General features: G+C 44.8%; 1 protein-coding gene and 1 long non-coding RNA gene across 3 annotated transcripts in view; both read right to left on the minus strand.

Moving 5' to 3' along the window:
- LOC121697812 overlaps positions 1 to 3,429 on the minus strand; it is a 14,970-nt gene extending 11,541 nt beyond the window's left edge. Inside the window, exon 1 of the long non-coding RNA XR_006026556.1 lies at positions 3,419 to 3,429. This is a non-coding gene — a long non-coding RNA (uncharacterized LOC121697812). The remainder of the gene's footprint in view (positions 1 to 3,418) is intronic.
- Positions 1 to 7,500, minus strand: part of cacna1c (calcium channel, voltage-dependent, L type, alpha 1C subunit) — a 239,049-nt gene that overhangs the window by 200,085 nt on the left and 31,464 nt on the right. The gene's annotated exons all lie outside the window — the stretch shown is intronic.

Raw genomic sequence — 7,500 nt, forward strand, 5'->3', positions numbered from 1 at the left:
CACTCTCTCCTAATGATAAACAAACACACACAAACACAAAACACACACACACACACACACACACACACACGTGCGTCAATGAACAAATGTACTACAGGACAGAGACAGTTATCCAGATTTGTATACAGCAGCGTGACGTAGCAAGCTGAAACTGAACAGGCGCTGAATCACACATTGAAAAGACACAGTAAATAAAACAATAAATAAACCTCTCTGTTGGCCTTACCTCATGACACAAACAACAACACACTACACCAGTATCACCTCAGATTTAAAGACACACTCTACTGTGAGTCAGTGTTTGCTGAAAAGCGATATAAACAGAGTGACTAAATTGGTGTTAAATGCTATCTAGCATTACATGCTAGCCAGCGCAGCCTCTCAGGACAGCATGGAGATCCTGAGGCAACATTTGAACTGTTTCCCCTCAAAGTCAAACTCAGTTTGATGTTGCAGTGGAAATCCTAGAAAATACAACTTTTTAATAAATAGATAGATGAACTGAATCTACACTATGAATTGCCAGAGAAAATAGAACATAGCCGATAACTTTAAGGGTAGTGTGTGTGTGTGTGTGTGTGTGGGGGGGGGGGGGTAGGCTAATGTGGGGCAGCTGTGGCCTACTGGCTAGTGCTTCGGACTTGTAGCCGGAGGGTTGCCGGTTCAAACACCAACCAGTAGGCGCCCTTGAAGTGCCCTTGAGCAAGGCACCTAACCCCTCACTGCTCCCCGAGCGCCGCTGTTGTTGCAGGCAGCTCACTGCGCCGGGATTAGTGTGTGCTTCACCTCACTGTGTGTTCACTGTGTGCTGAGTAAGTTTCACTAATTCACGGATTGGGATAAATGCAGAGACCAAATTTGCCTCACGGGATCAAAAGAGTAATATGTATACTTATACTTATACTTACTTATGTAGACCTGCATTGCACTGCACATTTTAAGAGCCTTTGGCTGAACAGTCCAATAATATTTATGAGCAAGTCTGAAACGCATCTGACAGCACTACAGGCATCACATTCCTACTAGTCAGTTTATGCACAACACCCCCCAGCTTGCATTACAAACATGCCGAAGAGATGATGAGGATGATGAGGATGAGGATGGCTTAACTATAGTGACCAAAAATGGCAAAACACCACTTGAAACATATCTAGTATCTCTGTCTCACACACACACACACACACACACACACACACACACACACAATCATATAGCATGATGATATTGTTAAAATAAATAGTGAGTTCATTTTTCATGTGTACAGAGGTGACCAAGAAGCTAGCAATTCTTGTCCAAAATGTATTGCTACACCATGATACTCAATATGTTGTCCAACGGTGAGTCATTTTTCCCTGTTGCACCGACACTGGATTTTAGGGTTCCGCCACCTGCCAAATCCCACTTTAACCACTGCACACACACACCTTAACCTGAGAGTGATGCTTGACCAAAATGTCATGGGTGAGCCCCCCTCACACACACACACACACACAGAGCAGGAGACTGGATCGTCCTGGGTGAAACAAGATTCAGGCCAATATGCAGATTGCTGTACTTAAGCCACAAGTAGGGCAGCCCCCAGCTGTAAACACACACACACACACACACACACACACGCACACACGAACACAAAGATACACACATACACACACACACACACACACACATCATACAGACAGCGTACACATACTAACACACACACACATCAACAAGTGCAAGCCTGCCAGCCAATGGAAACACAGAAAACCCCAGAAGACAAGAGGACAGAACATCAGAGAGATGAAAAGAGAGAAGAGAGGATAGGAGAGGAGGAGAAGAGAGGAGAAGAGCGGAGGAGAAGAGAGGAGGAGAGGAGGAGAGGAGAGGAGGACAGAGGAGGAGAGGAGAAGAGAAGAGGAGGAGAAGAGAGGAGGAGAGGAGAAGAAGAGAGGAGGAGAGGAGAAGAGGAGAGGAGGAGAAGAGAGGAGGAGAGGAGAAGAAGAGAGGAGAAGAGGAGAGGAGGAGAAGAGAGGAGGAGAGGAGGAGGAGAGGAGAGGAAGAGATGAGGAGAAGAGAGGAGGAGTAGAGAGCAGAAGAGCGGAGGAGAGGAGGAGGAGAGGAGAAGAGAGGAGGAGGGAGGGACAGAACATCAGAGAGAAAAGAGAGCAGAACAGAGGAGGAGAGGAGAGGAGGAGAGGAAAACAAGAGAGGATGAGAGGAGAGGAAGAGAGGAGGAGGAGAAGGAGGAGAGGAGAAGAGAGGAGGAGGGAGGGACAGAACATCAGAGAGAAAAGAGAGCAGAACAGAGGAGGAGAGGAGAGGAGGAGAGGAAAACAAGAGAGGATGAGAGGAGAGGAAGAGAGGAGGAGGAGAAGGAGGAGAGGAGAAGAGAGGAGGAGGGAGGGACAGAACATCAGAGAGAAAAGAGAGCAGAACAGAGGAGGAGAGGAGAGGAGGAGAGGAAAACAAGAGAGGATGAGAGGAGAGGAAGAGAGGAGGAGGAGAAGGAGGAGAGGAGAAGAAAAGAGAGGATGAGAGGAGGAGAGGAGGAAAGAAGAGGAAGAGAGGAGGAGGAGGAGGAGAGGGGATGAGTGTTGTCATTGCTCCTCACACACACACACACACAAACACACACACACACACACACACACAGCTGTCCAAAGGGAAGGTGCAAAAGATGTTTATTCTCTTTTTTGCTCTATCTCTCTCTCTCTCTCTCTCTCTCTTTCTTTCTCTCTCTCTCTTTCTCTCTTTCTCTCTCTCTCTCTTTATCTCTCTCTATATCTCTCTCTTTCTCTTTATCTCTCGCATGATGTGTCTGAGTTGGGGTGAGTGTGTGTGAGTTAGAGTGTGTGTGTGTGTGTGTGTGACATTTGTAAGTGAGTTAGAGTGTGTATGTTATGTGTGTGAGTGAGTTAGAGTGTGTGCATGGTGTGTGTGAGTTGGGGCGTGTGTGTGAGTTAGAGTGTGTGTGTGACATGTGTGAGTGAGTTAGAGTGTGTATGTGATGTGTGTGTGTGAGTGTGATGTGTGTGACCCAACTCACACACATCACACAGCGTGTGTGTGTGTGATGTGTGTAAGTTGGGGCGTGTGTGTGTGTGTGTGTGTGTGTGTGTGTGTGTGTGTGTGTGTAGTTGGTGTGTGTGTGTGTGTGTGTGTGTGTGTGTGTGTGACAAGCCTCTGGGGTCTGCTGCTGCCTGATTAAGATTCTCCAGGGGACACATGATCAAACCACTGTATCGACCTGCTCACTCTCTCAAATATCAGCACACACACACACACACACACACTCACACACTCACACACACTCACATGCATAGACACAAATAAAACACACACACACACACACACACACACACACACACACACACACACACACACATGCACGTAGATCTCAAATCAGATCAGTCTCCCTCAGACACACAAACAAACACACACACTCTGACACACACACACACACACATATACACAAACAAGCACACACACATACACAAACACAATCACACACACACACACACACACACACACACACACACACACACACACACACACACCTGCCTATTTCTATAATCTCTAATTCACTGATGGAGGTACAGCCTTCAGCCTTCATATCTCTTACTGTAGCTTCACTTTCCACAATGTCTTCTTTCACACACACACACACACACACACACACACACACACACACACACACACACACACACACACACACACACACATACACTGTATACACACACGTAAACAAACAAACGCAGGCATACCAACACCTGCATCTCTAAGATTCAGATGGTCTTGTTTGTCTTCATGAGTAAACAGCTCACACACTGCAAGTAATAAAGATTTCATACGCCTTTGAAATAAATAATGTTCGCACATTACCTCAAAGCCAAAACAAACAACCTAACATACTCTGTATAAAATGTATGTTTGTGTGTATATCTTTGTGTGTATGTGTGTGTGCATGTATGCATCTGTGTGTGTGTCTTTGTATACCTTTGTGTGTGTGTGTGTGTGTGTGTGTGTTTGTGTGAGTGTGGTGTGTGTGTGTGTGTGTGTGTGTGTGTGTGTGTGTGCATGAGTGTGGTGTGTGTGTGTGTGTGTGTGGTTTGTGGTATGTGTGTGTGTGTGTGTGTGTGTGTGTGTGTATCTGTGTGTGTGTGCGTTGTCCTGTTGGCCCAGTCCTGTATTGCTGTGTGATTGAGAGCTCAACAGCAGAGCATTACCAATGCGTAATTAAAATCGCATGGCACACTTCATTAATTATGCAAATGATCAAGTGCCGCTAATTCCACTGTTAGTGTAACGCACAACTGACTGCCTCATGCCACAAAGAGTCAACAACTACACACCTGTCATGTCTGTGTGTGTGTGTGTGTGTGTGAGAGAGAGAGAGCGAGAGACTAACTATCCAAACCACCAGTCATCATTGAATAATACATCAGTACAGGAAGAACAGGTCCCCAACACACAGCAGTTATTTGCCAAAACCATAAAAAACATCTGTTTTTTTAAAGATTATGTTGTCATGGAGACAGAGCACATTTAGGCCACGCCCACATTCTGGGGGGAAACTTAGATAGATAGATAGATAGATAGATACTTTATTGATCCCCAGGGGAAATTCAAGAAATTCATTCAATTCTTGGTCCCTGTTGACCGTGTATCGCGAGAAGATGTTTCCGTGTCATTTCGGACCTCAGACAAATTTAGATGTCCAATAATTTGTTTTTAAGTCCGATGTCACGTGTCATTTGCCGGCCCAACAGTTTCATCCAAAACAGTTTGCTCCTGCAGCCAGCCTGTTTTCACACCCTGTAAACCTTGCCACCATCACCTCTGTTTGAGTGAGGGGTTTAAAAAAAGTCGCTTGAGTCTAACAGACTAATCAGAGTTGCTATGCAGCCAGATGATATAATCAAGGGCCACGTCTGGGTCTCCACAGAAAATAGGCTTTATTAGGTTAAGGGACACACACACACACACACACACACAGAAAATAGGCTTTATTAGGTTGAGGGACACACACACACACAGAAAACAGGCTTTATTAGGTTGAGGCAGCAGGTAGTAGAAAGACACATTTCTAATCTAAATAGCAGAAAAAAACAAAATGCTTATTTTACTGTCTATGGAAAAAACGAGACGCTCTGGGCCCAGTTGGACCCGGAAAAAGAATTATCGACACATTATTGCATCACGACTTAACAACCCGATAGTTCTTCACAGAAACAGAACTTTAAAGATGAACTGAACTAAAATAATCAACATTGATAATGTGTTGATTGTGACAATTAAAAATAAATGACACTAAAAAATGTAATTAAAAAAATCAATACGTAGCCTTTTTTAAGCAACACCAAAATTGCGTTTGTTAGTATTAGAACGCTGCCCGTTTCAATGACGTCACTGGCATGGTAGGACCTGAGAAGTTCTATAGGCAACAGCTGCAGCATATTATGTATACACGAAAATTAGTCATTTTAATGGCATGGGTTACACATTTGAGCCTGTGAGGGACAGGCCTGTAGTGTCTTGACTACCACTAGATGGGGGACGATCGGTTTCAGGCTCCAGCTCAACCTTCAGTAGGATTATTTTGGTGAAAATGACTGTGTGGGCGCTGCCGGAGCATGGACACTGGAATCTATCTGTTGCAACGCAGTGGCGAAACGTAGGGAAAATGTTCGAGGAAGCCAAAGTGACGGGAAAAATATGTTTATTTATGTATGTGTTTATTTCGGGGGGTATACATTTTGTGCAATGTACAACATAGATACATTTTGTGCGGCACAACATAGGCTACTGTAGGCCTAGCCTACAGGTCATGTAGAAAACTGGACGAGGGGCGCTTGAGACAGCAACACGCACGCTGTCTCTCTGTCTCCCTCCATCCCTCACACACACACATTGCCTACTGTACATCCTCCACACAACTGCATACTCACTCACCACCACTACATTAGGCCTATGCGAAGCTACGGTGCATACAAATAAGCTATATAACACGCATTGTCACGGCAATGTAGGCTAACGCAGTCTGGACTACTGGCAGGCACTCGTAACAGCAACTCACACGGGCTCTCTCCCTCCCTTGAAACTGTTAAAAACTTCGTCACCCCAAGTTGATCCCAGATACACGGAGGATACACGAGTTTGCCGTTTATTTTAGGCTAACGTTAGTGGAAAGTTTGCAGATTTTTACCTTGTGGATGTTGATATTGCACGAGTCTCTTGGATAGCAGCACTGCGAGTTAAACTCCCTCGCATCAACAATCTGCCCTGAGACGGTGAACAACTGGCTTCATGGTGAGTAGAAAGGGACATTGGATTCTGTTTACAGACCCGCTGTGGTTTAGTTACCAGCTAGTAAACGCATTATTATCGATCTGTGATATCGTCGGAGTCATGGTTTATACTCTCTATGGTCGGAGTGCTAGCTTGTGGAGTTTGACATAAGAGTGTTTCCAAGGTGTTTAGCTATTAGCCCTTTCCTAGGTTGGATCGTATGGTAGCCTAACAGTGGACCTCATCTTAGGCTACTTCGAGATATTATTCCAAAGGGGACAGATAGGCTACTGCACTTAAAACTTTAAAAGATTGAACGAACCTTCCCGGACTTTGTAATTGCGACCAGTGACTGCATTGGGTGAACGAAGCCGAAGTTGAAACTTAGGCTCCATGGCACATAGACTGTGGGCTTGCCCTTCTATTAATTGAAAAAGACTACAAGCTGCCCCACCGAGTTTGCGATAAAGTAAGCAAGAAAAGGGTTTTTTAAGTCAGGATATGGCGAGTCAATGGCATTTATTCATCCAAAGTTACAGACCAGTTTCCATAGTGCACATCTTATCAATAGTTTGAATGCCTTGTGTGTTTCTGCTCATTGACAAAATAGCGTTCAGTATGATTCATGCCCAATTAATTTCCCCTGTTAAAGTGTTCGCCTTTGTTTCACTAGTTTGGTTTCATTTTGTATGAGATTTTGTGATGTAGGCTAGCCTATGATAAACGGCTTATGGCCAATATGTAACTCAGCTAGGCCTAATGTTAGTTTCCTCAGCCATGTCAGCTAGCCTCAGACTCATTATCTGCTATGGCTGCTAGTGCTAGTGCAGAGTAGCTTACCATGCCAGTGATGTAGCCGATTGTTGAAATCCAACATGGCGGCGCCCGTGTAACAACAACAACACTTTCAACATACAATTTTATCCCTTTTAATAAATTCAGCCATTTTAATCATTGTACCAATGAGAAGAAATAAAATACATCTGTTATATCACCTTTACTTCAAATTGTCATGAGCATTCTCTCTCCCTGGCAACAACCTTAATTGATTCAACTCTCTGCCACTCTGCTCACTCTCTCTCTACTCTGCCTAACGAGCTCCACCTGGCTCCGCCCTGCTCTGCTCTTGTTACCTGGCCAGCTGCGCTGCATTTCCCACTCACCATCCTCACCTTGCCCCACTCTGCTCTAATTACTCTGCCAGCTGCACTGCATTTCTCCACTAACCTCTCC

This window comes from Alosa sapidissima, chromosome 22, assembly GCF_018492685.1.
Source record: "Alosa sapidissima isolate fAloSap1 chromosome 22, fAloSap1.pri, whole genome shotgun sequence".
Lineage (NCBI taxonomy): Eukaryota > Metazoa > Chordata > Actinopteri > Clupeiformes > Clupeidae > Alosa > Alosa sapidissima.